Source organism: Pleurodeles waltl, chromosome 3_1 (genome assembly GCF_031143425.1).
Source record: "Pleurodeles waltl isolate 20211129_DDA chromosome 3_1, aPleWal1.hap1.20221129, whole genome shotgun sequence".
NCBI classification, from domain to species: Eukaryota; Metazoa; Chordata; class Amphibia; order Caudata; family Salamandridae; genus Pleurodeles; species Pleurodeles waltl.
The window spans coordinates 61,013,678-61,026,823 of NC_090440.1; positions in this window are offsets into that span (position 1 = coordinate 61,013,678).

The following is a 13,146-nucleotide window of genomic DNA, read 5'->3' on the forward strand; positions in this document are numbered from 1 at the left end:
ACTCCAGAGGCACCGGGTGTGGCTATTAGGGGACTCTGGTTACCCCAACCTGTCCTGGCTACTGACCCCAGTGAGGAATCCCAGGACAAGGGCAGAGGAACGGTACAATGAGGCCCATGGGCGGACTAGGAGGGTGATCGAGCGAACCTTTGGCCTCCTGAAGGCCAGGTTCAGGTGCCTCCATATGACAGGTGGATCCCTAATGTACTCACCAAAGAAGGTGTGCCAGATCATCGTGGCCTGCTGTATGCTTCACAACCTGGCTTTGCGGCGCCAGGTGCCTTTTCTGCAGGAGGATGGTCCAGATGGTGGTGTTGTAGCAGTTGTGGAGCCTGTGGAGAGTGAAGAGGAGGAAGCCAAAGAGGACGACATAGAGAACAGGAACACAGTAATACAGCAGTATTTTCAGTGACACACGGGTAAGAGTAGACACCGGCATATTACATTTACTTAATGACTCCTACCTCTCTACTGTCTGACTTTTTCCCCCAGTGTATGGTAACTGTGTTGTGACTTTCCCTTCCGTTTTCAGAGATGTGGGCCCCACTGCATGACATATGCTTTGTTTCCCCATGGACTACAGCTGTGTGACAGCGGTTTGTTAGCATCACAATGTGAATGAACATTTTGGCACTGTCATGTCTAATACATTTGTTCTAAATCACAGCCAGACTCCAGATTGTTTTGTGCAATAAGTGTTTTTATTCAAGTGCTCTAATTTGGATGGGTGGTTGCAAATCGGTGAGGGGTGATGGTGGAGGATTGTCCATGGCAGAGTCCAGACTATCAGTTTCACAGGTGCATTGTCCAAATGCCTGTGGGAAGTGGAGCAGGGGCAGTTTAAGGTTGGACAGGGTGACAATGTGGGACAGTGGGATGACAATCAGGGCGGTATCCTTTGCTGGCGGGGGTCTTGACATCTTACTCTGTCTTCTTCCTGGATCTCAGGGCCCGCTTGCGGGGTGGTTCTCCTTCTGCAGGGGGTGGGGTTCTGGTGGCCTGTTGGTCTTGTGTCGGGGCCTCCTGTCCACTAGCGTCGGCGGAGGTGGTAGGCAGTTCTTGGTGCATGCTAGTGTCAGGGGCCCTTTGAGGTGCCACAGTGTCCAGCAATGTCGTGACTACCTCATTCAGGGCCACTACGATGGTACCCATGGCGGAACTGATGTTTCTTAGTTCCTCCCTGAACCCCATATACTGTTGCTCCTGCAGAAGCTGGATCTCCTGAAACCTGGCCAGGACCGTCGCCATCGTCTCCTGGGAGCGGTGGTATGCTCCCATGATGGAGGAGAGGGCCTCGTGGAGAGTGGGTTCCCTGGGCCTGTCCCCCCCCTGTCGCACAGCAGCCCTCCCAGTTCCCCTGTTTCCCTGGGCCTCTGTCCCCTGGACCGTGTGCCCACTACCACTGCCCCCAGGTCCCTGTTGTTGTTGGGGTGGTGGGTTAGCCTGGGTTCCCTGTAGTGGTGGACACACCGCTGATTGACGTGTCCTGGGGACAGAGGTATGGGCCCGCTGGGTGGGTGCTGTGCTGGTGTTCCCAGAGGGGGGAAGGTCTACTGTGGCCTGTGGCTGTGTGAGGGGAACCGACTGTCCCGAGGTCCCCGATGGACCGGGCTGATCATCTAGATCCAGGGAGACAGAGCTGCTGTCCTCACTGTGGGCCTCTTCTGGGGGTGGAGTGGACATTTGTGGACCCTCCTGCGTGGTGACGTGGCGTTCGGGTACTGCAGGGGTATAAAAGTATGGTTATTGCTTCTGTGTGTGTCATAGCGTGCAATGGGTGGGTGCCCGTGTACCCCAGTGCTGGCATTCCTTTGTGGGGGCTGTTGTGACGGTGGTTGGGGGGGGAGTTGTATGTGTATGTGCAGTGGGCATGCTTAGGTGATGGGTGTCCATGCTTTGTGGACGCATGCAGGGCTAGGTGTTGGGATGGGTGGGTTGTGATGGTGAGACAGTTGCAAGGAGTAGGATGTGATGGGGGTGAGGGTGAGGGTGGGGGTATGAGTTGGCATGCAGATGGGGTGGGGGGAAGAAGTAGTTAAGATTTGCCTTACCAGAGTCCATTCCTCCGCCTACTCCTGCGAGGCCCTCAGGATGCAGGATGTTCAAGACTTGCTCCTCCCATGTTGTAAATTCTGGGGGAGGAGGTGGGGGTCCGCCGCCAGTCTTCTGCACCGCGATGTTGTGCCTGGATACCATGGAGCGCACCTTCCCCCGTAGGTCGTTCCACCTCTTCCTGATGTCGTCCCGATTTCTTGGGTGCTGTCCCACAGCGTTGACCCTGTCCACTATTCTGCTCCATAGCTCCATCTTCCTGGCAATGGTGGTGTGCTGCACCTGTGCCCCGAACAGCTGTGGCTCTACTCGTACAATTTCCTCCACCATGACCCTGAGTTCATCATCAGAGAACCTGGGGTGTCTTTGCGGTGCCATGGGGTGGTGTGGGTGATGTGTAGGGTGGATTGTGTGGTGCTAAGTGTGGTGATGTGTATTGTTGTGTTGTGTGAAGTGCGTGCAAATATTGCTGGGTGACAGTGAATTGGGCGTCTGGGTGCTCGGATGTCTTTTCTCGGTGCGTGTTCAGGAATCTCTAGGAGTGGAGGTTTGTGGGTGATGTGGGTGTGTATTTTATATTTAATTGGGTGTGTGGGAGTGGTGTGTGTATGTGTCTCAGGTGTGTGTATTTTGAATTGTCCAATGTGGTTGTATTTTGTAAGTGTGTGTGTATTTTGAGCGCGGCGGTGTGTACCGCCAATGGAATACCGCGGTTGAAAGACCGCCGCGTGGATTCGTGTGTCGTGATAGTGTGGGCGTATTTCTGTTGGCGTGACGGTGGAGGTTTGGTCATCGCCAGTTTCTCGCTGCCCTTTGGTGTGGCGGACTTTAGTGGATGTCTGTATTTTGGCGGTTTGCCTGTTGTGGGTCAGAATGACCGTGGCGGTTTACCGCGGCGGTGTTATGGCGGTCTTCTGAACGGCGGTAAGCGCCTTTTACCGCCGAGGTTGGAATGACCCCCATAGTCTTTTTGAGCATAATTATGCACCATAGAAATTAATGGGGGAAAAAATGCACAGAAAATCAGGCAGTGCCGTCACAAGTGTCACCTTCTATTTTTAGGTTGGGATTGTCGAGATATCAAGTTCCGGCGGTTCCCATTCAAGCAGGAGCAGCAGCTGAAAGTCTAAGAGCTGGTGCAGAACGGGGAAGGGGCCAACTTGGAAACACACTGCACAGATGGACTTAAAGATAAGTCCAGTGGGTCTCCTTGGAGTGTAGAGGCCTCAAGGGTTTAGGGACCCCTACAGAACAGCTGTTTTTCTTGTGCAGGGGCCATGGAGGCCGGGTGTAGTGCAAATAGGTCAGCCAAGGGTTGTGTGGTAGGGAGTCTGTGGAGCCAGGTGCAAGTCACTTTGAGGGTAGATTGCAGGTCAGCATAGCCACTCTAGTGGGCGGTTCTTGGGTGTCCTGAAGTAGCTCAACTGGTGCTTGCTGCTGGTCCTTAGAGAGTCCAGAGTGGACTTTCCTTCTGTGTGTCCAATGTTGGGGGTCCAGGTATTGGGGTTCAGGTATTGGGACATCTCAGGTCCTGAAAGTCACAGTGCCACCACACTTAGCACCCTGGCAGGCTCTGATTTTCAGGTCCACCATGTAGATTTTGGTTGTTCTGCTGTGTCTGGTTCACTGGTCAGTTGTCAGTCAGTGAAGTGAACTTTACTGGTTTCTTGACTGTGGTGTGCAGGGAGTGATGTCCTCATTCGGAGGGTGTTTTTTGGTGACTTTCAGAAGGTTGGAGGTCCTCTGCAGTTTCTTGGAGTTCGTCTATTGTCCAGCCAACCCCTCAGTGGTGATTGTCAAGTCCTGGGTGCATCAGTCAAAGTGTCAGAGTTTGGCACCTTGTACTTCTGAAACAGGACTTCTTTTCTCGTGCCTGGGGTCTTCTTTGTCGATGATCTTCTGGTGTCCATTGAATCTGATCTAAAGGTCTAGGAGTGCTCACTAAATAATGCATTTAGTTGGGCATTAGATGGAGTAACTGGTACTTGCCAATGGGGCCACCAACCTTAGCATGGCTGCACCCACTATGTGACCATTTCCTGTGGGAAGGAGTCACATCCCTAATTCTGATTGGCTATTTTCTTACCATCCAAGATGGAGAAAATGAAATGGAGTGGTCAACTCGCCTGCTGAGGGTTGGTGCAGGCCTGGGTGGCCACTCCTCCTACTCCGGCTAAGTTTAACCACCAGTTTTCCCTCTCAAAGCGGGGGGAAAACCATTGGGTGGCCATCTGTTGCTAGCAGCAGAGGCAGAGGTCAGATTTTTAAGGTGGTAAAGCCTTTAAAGCTGACCACTGGTGAAGGATGCCTGCATGGGGGAGGAGGTGTAACACCTCTACCCAGGAAAGGCTTTGTGTTTTGGCTTCTGAGAGCAAAGGCTTTCACCCCAGCAGTCCAGTCTTCTGTCAAGTGGTGGCAGGCTGGTAGAAACCAGTTAGCAACCATGCCAGCGATATTAGGTTTTGCAGGGGGCACCTCTAAGGTGCCTTCTGGGTACATTTTATAATAAATCCAACACAGACATCAGTGTGGGTTTATTATTGTGAGTTATTTGATACCAAATAACCCAGTATTCAGAGAGGCCATCATGTAGCTGGGCAACTCGTGATGACCAGTGTCTAGCACATGTATTTGCTATGGGTTCCCTGTCCACTAACCATGTCTTTAGATTTTGAAAATACAGAGTAGGGGCATGTTTGCCTATGCACACGTATGCCAATGAATGCATTATATTGCTCCCTGCCTTTGGAGTGTAAGGACTGTCAGAGAGGGGACTTACCTATAGTGCATGCAGTGTTAGTAGACATGCCATTCATGGTGAGTGTCATGTCCAGTTTGCAACTTTTAAATACACCTTGTCATGTACTTGCGGTGACAGTCTACAGGAGGCTGGTGTGGGGCCTCTCAGAGTGGTACAATTGGTGCTGCAGCTCTGTGGGGCCCTCTTCAGTACCCATGCTCTAGTTCACAGGGGTACCATTTACTAGAGACTTACAAGGGTGGCTGAGGTGTCAATACATAATGCAGTTTGAGGGAAAGAGTTCTGGCCCTGGGAACCTGTTTAGCAGGGGCCCAGGGCACTTACAGTTAAATACTGCATCATTTTGTAGGCAAAAAGTAGGGAGCTACCTTGTCAAAAGAGGCCCTTTCTCACAGATATAGACATGCCCTGACACAAACATTTCCCCACGCAGTGCCACATTTACAAACTGGCGCGATGGGCCAGGTATAATGTATGCAAGGTAGGCGTCCCCTGCAAAAAGGCCTGCAGAAATGGCATAGTGAATCAACATGATTATAGTGTGCCATTCCATGCCTTTGCAGCATCATTTTTTAATGCCTGCTCAAGGCAGGCATTAAAGTGACACTGTGCTGTTTACAATGCGGCCTCCCTAGCATTGCTGAACTAGCATCAACATTTTTGACACTAGCCCATCACTTTAAGCTATAACGCCACAACTGCTTCGGAATGTCTTATATAGATATGGACACTGTGTGCCATGGAGCACTGTATTGTAACTACAGTGATACCATGGCATCATTAGGGGGGGTGCAGGATGGCACAAGAAAACTGGTGCCTCGGTCATGATGCACTAGTTTCTTTTAAATGAGGCCCTATGTTTATATTTGTTGTTGGCACACACACTGCAAAAGCCAAATTGGAAATGTTGATGTATCCTTGAAATCTGAAGAAGAAAACAGAGAAAAGGGGGTAGAATTCACAGTGAATATTATGTGGAGGAAAGTTTTAAATTGGTTGACATGCCAGATCATGTGAAAGTACTGCTATGACAAATTAGAGGAAATCAAAATGCCTGCCAGATCAATTAAAAATAAGTTAGAGTTGGTTGAAATTCCAGAGGAACTTCAACATCTGAATGTTTATGAAGGAATGCTCATACAATCTATCAACCCTTTTCAAGCACTAGTTCGTACTGAAATAAAGACTGGGAAACTTTCAAACATTGAACTAAAGTTGCATATTTACCTTTAGATTTTAAATGCAATATTGTAACTGTGGGTGCAGAGAGAGATTTGGAAGAACTGCTTGTTATTATGTGGTGAGTGGTGTGACCATGAAAAACAAAATAATCTGGTAGGAACTAGTGGATGCAAATAAGGTGAATAAAGCTACTATGTATCTTAAAGAGAATAATGTATGCTTAAAGATGTAGATGTTGTTGCACGTGGAAGTTGCATGGAGGAAAAAATATTGCCGTCAAGTGGAAAGTGTATAGAAGTAGATCTGAATCAATATGAGTCCTACAGTATCCATCCACTGTATTAAAATAGGTTATAAGGGATGCTATTGAACTGTATAATATAAAACATCCTAAAGCAGCCAATAAGCGTGTTGGAGAAAAGATTAGAAACTCAATATGTTCCTCAACTATTTCCAACTAGAATAGGCAGACGCCATGATGACCACTCTGTGCAAATGCCTGCAGCTGAGTTTAGCTCAACAAGACCCCCAAGGTCAGGGATCCCTAGATTTCAAAAAGTATTCCATATGTATTCCATCACTTAGTTGAAAGTGATTTGTCTGGACTGTCACATGCTGTTAACCCCCGTCTTATGACAGGAGTCAATGTACAAAATATGTCTGCAAAAGCGTTTGTTGAAAATGTTCATGGAAAAGATGAGAAGCTCAATTACAATTTGATAAATTTGATGGAATGCTAAAGTGGGACCACTGAGTATTAGTTTTGTTGTTGTGAGCTCCAGTTTACGTATGTGAGTTTGTGTGCACCAACTTGGTTTGTAACTCTGAGCTCTGCAAGTTATGCATGGGATGTTTTGCATGACTTTTTGAGAGAAGCAAACTCTAACATTTAAGGATTCAAATTGAAGACACCAGGAAAACTTTTCTCTTTGGATCTTACAAATGTTTGCAGGTACTTTAACCACAAATTTCAAGTTCAGCTGTCCTTCAACTGTGACCATTAAAATCCACCTATTGGAGAAGTAACTGATTTGTTTTAGAGAAAAAAGTACCAAGCAAGAGTTGTTCCTCATATTCATAGTTGCAGATAAAAGATGTACCTAAATTTGGAACAAACACAGAGGAAACTGCAATTCCTTTCCTAGAACAGTATATTACATTTAGCATTCCAAAAAACACTGAGGAAAAAAGCCTAAGAAGCAAGTATTGCATTTCCCATCTCATAGATGTGGAAAGTATGGTCAGCAGAAATACACAGCAAAAGGAAACTTTTTCACAAAATCTTTTTCTAGATTCCAAGCCCTCTTATCTCAAAAGGAAGAGTGAAGAGTTTTATGTTTGCAGTGAGACACACACGTACTCATAAATCACCAAAAACACCTGCGGCCCCAGGAAAACAGAGGCTTCAAAATATATTAATGACTACAATCCTTTAATTTTGTGGAATGTCAATATGGATATTCAATTTGTGGCAGACAGCTCTATAGCTGTTGCTTGTTTTGTTAATTCATACATAATATAATCTGAGAAGACAGAGATTAAAGATGTGTGGGAAGAAATTTCTTCTTAAAAGTTTCTAACAGAAAAATTGTACAGCTGCAGTTTGGAGATGCTTTCAGCCAGAAAAATTGGATTCTGTGATGAATGTGTTCCTCTAGTGTTTATTCTCAATCAAAAGAACTGTCTTGGGTGAGTCTAGGCCTAGCCTCAACTTGAAACTGTTTTGAAATACTTTCCAGAAATGTAATATTTTGCTGAATTTGAGTCAGATAGTATATACACTTACAAACAAATGTGTGGTTCGCTTAGGGAAATATTTATTAAAACAGTTGCAGGTCAGCTCAGCAAGTGTTCTTGCTGTGTTGTCCTGCACCAAAGGGAAAGGGCAGAAATGTACTGTATTTACAAAATACGTGCATTTCTGTCCTGTCCCACTGCGGTTGGTTACAATGGGTGTTTGGTGTGACATAGCAAAGGCATTCTAATTAACCATGGAAAATGGAGTTGCCAGACTGCTGAAAAAGGCGGTTTTTCTATTTGGCACTTTTGCAGCTGTTGAAATCTTCTAATTGTCAAACAGAATTACTAGGAGAGTTCGACTGCTATGAAGTCTCTTTCCATGCTACAAAGGAGAACATTACGTACTCAGTATTTTCAAACTACTTGAAAATGTTGAATGATGAAATTCAACAGGAATATACAATTGCTGCTGAGGTAGCTAAGGAGAGTTCATAAAGTAACCAAAGATCAGGTTCTCAAAGTCAGTGCCCACTTGGCCACCAAATAATTGAAAATGAGGCTGCTTTTCCAATAAATGAGGTGGAGACTGCAATGGAGCAAGCAAGACAGGATTGCTTTGGCTTATTTATTTGGACAACTAAATGATGGAAGTGAAAGCTACAGTTGAGCATGGATTGCTTCATGACCAGAAAGAGTGTCATGCGAAACATTAAAGCCTATACCGTTGTATGTCAGCGGTCAAGCTGGAACTGCTAAAAGTTTCTTTATACAAGATCTTACAGCTTTTCTACAGAAGACTAAAGACTGTAATTTATCATGTGCTGTTACAGCACCTACTGGATTAGCTAGACAAAACATCAAAGGTATTACTTTAAACCAGATTTTTGATGCTGCCTGTGGAACATGGCAAACTGGAATACCAAAGTTATCAGTTAAGCTTGTCATGAAGTGTCAAAAATGTTTAAAAAGTTGGAACGTTAATCATTGAAGAGGTGAGCATGGTCTATGTTAGACCTGACAGCCTTAGGTTTCACTGCCACTTCGACTTGGAATTTAAAAGTACTTACCAAGACTTAAACTCCCCTTTTTCTACATATATGTCACCCCTAACGTAGGTCCTAGGTAACCCATAGGGCAGGGTGCTATGTAGGTAAAAGGCAGGACATGTACATATTTGTTTTACATGCCCTGGAAGTGAAACTCCTAAACTCACTTTCCACTACTGTGAGGCCTGCTCCTTTCATAGAATAACAATAGGACTGTCCACATATTCTGATCTGAAAGGGGTATCCAGGTCATATTTAGTATGTCCAGAATGGCAATAGAAAATCCTACTTATTGGTGAGGTTGAATTTTATATTACTATTTTTGAAATGCCACTTTTAGAAAGTGAGCATTTCTCTGCACTTGAAAACTATCTGTGCCTTACAGCCTGTCTCAAATCAACATCTGGGCTGGGCTGGTTGACAGCTCTCTTGTGCATTTCACCCAGACAACCACAAACACAGGACACCCAGTCACACCTGCACTCATCTAGATATTGAATGTGTCTTCCTGGGCTGGAAGGGTGGAGGGTCTGATATATACATTTCAAAGACTAGTGGCCTGCCCTTACACAATGGACTGCCAAACCCCCTACTGGGACCCTGGCAGACAGGACTGTACTGAAGGGGGAACTTGTGCACTTCAAAACAACTCTCCCAATTCAAAGGCATTTTTGGATATATAAACTGGGCCTCTGACCCCACCAACTCAGCCACATCTGGACCTACACATTCACCCTGTCAAGAGGAACTGCCTGGCTGCCGAAAGGACTCATCTGGACTGCTTTGCTGAGAAGGACTGCTGCCCTGCGGTTGCCCTGCTGCCCTGCTGGCCTCTGACTGTGCTGAGAATGACTCTGCCTTCCCCAAAAGTGCTCTCCAAGGGCTTGGATTGAGCTTGCCTCCTGTTTTCTGAAGTCTCAGGGCCAAAAAGACTTAGGCCCTCATTGTGACCTTGGCGGTTAATACCAACTATTGCCACGCTGACTGCCGCCAGCATACCTCCGCAGAGGCGGACATCCAGCTGCCACATTATGACACATACATACAAAACCGACAGAAAACGGCCATAACAACAAACCCACCAGACCCACTGAACATGATAAAATGTTGTTACTACCACTCATACTGTTATGCCACCAATGCTATGCCCTCCAATAGCCAATGACCCACCAATCACCACAGCGGACATTCAACTACGGTAAACCACTGGCGGTGAACTCCGCCACGGGGGATATGGCCATACAAAGACAAATCAAGACAATATTGGCCAGAGAAATAACCTACACCTGACACAAATACACACACCCACCAACAGCACTATAAAACACACACCCACACTACCCACAAACCTTTGCAGACACAAAAAGACCGCAGCAGCTAGCTACGCAAATCACAGAGACAACTTCACACACAACCCACAACCACCCATTCATCTGTCACACACCACACACCCCACTCCCCACCACATTACTCAACACCCTCTGCACAACACACACACAACACCCATGTCCCCACAAAGGCACCCCTGTTTCACCGATGAGGAGTTGCGGATCATGATTGAGGAAATAGTTAGGGCAGAGCCACAGCTGTTTGGAGCACCGATCCAACAGATATCCATTGCCAGGAGGATGGAGCTATGGCTGAGGATCATGGACAGGGTGAACGCAATGGGACAGCATCCACAAACAAGGGATGGCATCAGGAAGAGGTGGCACGACCTACAGGGGAATGTGTGTTCCATTGCAGCAAGGTACCAGCTCGCTATCCAGAGGATCCACAGCTGACAGCATGGGAGGAGCAAGTCTTGGCAATCCTGCATCCTGAGGGACTCACTGGAGTTGCTGGAGGACTGGACACTGGTGAGTCAACATTTACTACCTTTCACCCCCCCGATCCCTGCATGCCACCACCACCCCTCACCCTGACACCCATCACATCACTCTATTCCACACAGTGCACCACCACAATTAACAAACTCAAATGCCAAGCCCTGCATGCCATACCCACTGCATGCACATCACTTCCAGCCCTGCATATATACCCACCACCAATGCATGCACAGCATGGAGAACTAACAGTCCCACAATCCATCACCATACACAAACAAAGGTGGCAGGGCAACAGCAATAATATAGGCGAAGCTAGGGATGCAGAATATGTCACAGACATGTAGCATAATACACCACTTGCATCCCTATAGGTGCCCCAGTCAATCTCATCGGTGAGGAGGTGCCACCGCTACCCAGTCCCCCACCAGAAGATGCCTGCAGTGATGACAGCAACTCTGGACTTCTGGATCTGGATGAACTCCCTGGCCCATCAGGGTCCACTGGTCAGTTGGCTACCCCAGCCCACACCCAGTCCACCACAGAGCCCCCCACTCAGTATCCAACACCACAGCAGCCACCCAACGTACCCAGACCTCTGTCCCCAGGACACGTCAATCAGCAGTGTGCCCACCAGTACAGGGACTCCAGTCCACACCTCACAGTCAAAATAATGAGGGTCCTGGGGTCAGTGACAGTGGGCACACCATTCAGGGGACACAGGCACAGGGGGCTGGGGACAGTCAGAGGATAAATGTGGGCCAGGGAGGGGACAGGTCCAGGAACCAACTACCCAGGAGGCACTCACTAATGTCCTGGGGGCTTACCAACAATCCCAGGACAAGATGGGTCAGGTGATAGACTTGATGCAGGAAAACCAGCGGCTGCAGGAAGAACACCACCAGGAGATCATGAAAGAATTGCAGGCCCTGAACACCACCATGGTCTCCATTGCAGGGGTGCTGGGTGATATGGCCAACATCATGAGGGACTATACATCACACCAGAGGGCCCCTTCCACTAGCCTGTCCGACCAGCCCTCCACAGTTGCTGCAGCTAGTGGACAGAAGGCCCTGCCACAGGACCCACAGGCCACCAGTGCCCCTTCCCCTGCAGAAGGTGAACTACCCCGCACACAGTCCCTGTGACCCAGACAGACATCAGAGACACTTGGCAATACAAAGACCACTGCCAGGAAATGAGGCCCTCCTGAATGTCTCCCTTGTGTTTCACTGTGTCACCTTGTCCATTTTGAACTGCCATTGCTCCCCTTCCGATGACCCCTTGGACACTGGACCAGTCCAACAAACAGACTGGCCCACTACACTGGACTGTTCCCAACCATCACCCCACTCTATTGCACTCCACATTGTATACCAATTTTCAATAAACACCCTGGGACACAACTTGAGTAATAGTGCTTTATCTACAGGTAATGTACAATGTATTGGCCTGTAATGAACTGCATTACCCTGTGTAAATATCCAGTAACATGTTGATCCATCCAAAAAAGTGTCTCACCTGTCTGTAAACATCACAGCAGTCCATTATTGGAACAACACAAACATCTGCAATAAGGGAAGGCATAGGTGACAGTCAGTGGGATGCAAAGGGAATGACTTTCAGTATGCTGCAGTCACAAGGTACAACACTAAAATGTAGAAATGTTTAGACCAACAGTCTTACCTGAGTGTCATTGGAAGTACCGCAGGATCAAATGTGGCTTGTTGTCCACATCCTCCCCCTCTTCCTCCTCCTCACTGTCCTCAGTGTCCACTGCTACCACAGCTGCATTGTCACCCCCTCCTCCTGCCGATAGGGTACATGCCATCTGAGAGCCAAATTATGCAACATGCAGCACACAACAACGATTCTGCAGACCTTCTCAGAGGAGTAGCATAGGGATCCATCTGTCAGATGGTAGCACCTGAACCTAGCCTTCAGGAGCCATAATGTCCTTTCTACAATCCTCCTGGTACACCCATGAGCATCATTGTATCTATTTTCAGCCCCTGTTCTCGGATTCCTAACAGGAGTCATGAGCCATGACAGGTTTGGGACACACATTAGCCCTGCACAATGGCATGGGCTATGTCTCCTGAAGGCATACACTGACATACATTGAGTGGAGACTCAGGCTCACCTATTAGCCACACTCTGTGCTTCTGTAGTTGTGCCATAAGCTGTGGGACACTGCTATTCCTCAGGACAAAGGCATCATGCACCGACCCAGGATACTTGGCAATGATGTGGGAGATGTATTGGTCAGCGAGGCACACCATCTGGACATTGAGTGAGTTAAAACTCTCCTGATTCCTGTACACTTGTTCATTGGCCCTGGGGGGGGGGCTAAAGCAATATGGGTCCCGTCCATGGCCCCAATAACATGTTGTATATGTCCCCTTGCATAGAATCCAGCCTTCACAGTGGGTAAATCATCTACATGCAAGAATGCGATGTAGCTGCACATGTATTTGAGCAAGGCTGCTAAAACCCTTTCAAGCACAATAGAGAACATTGGCTGTGACATCCTTGCAGC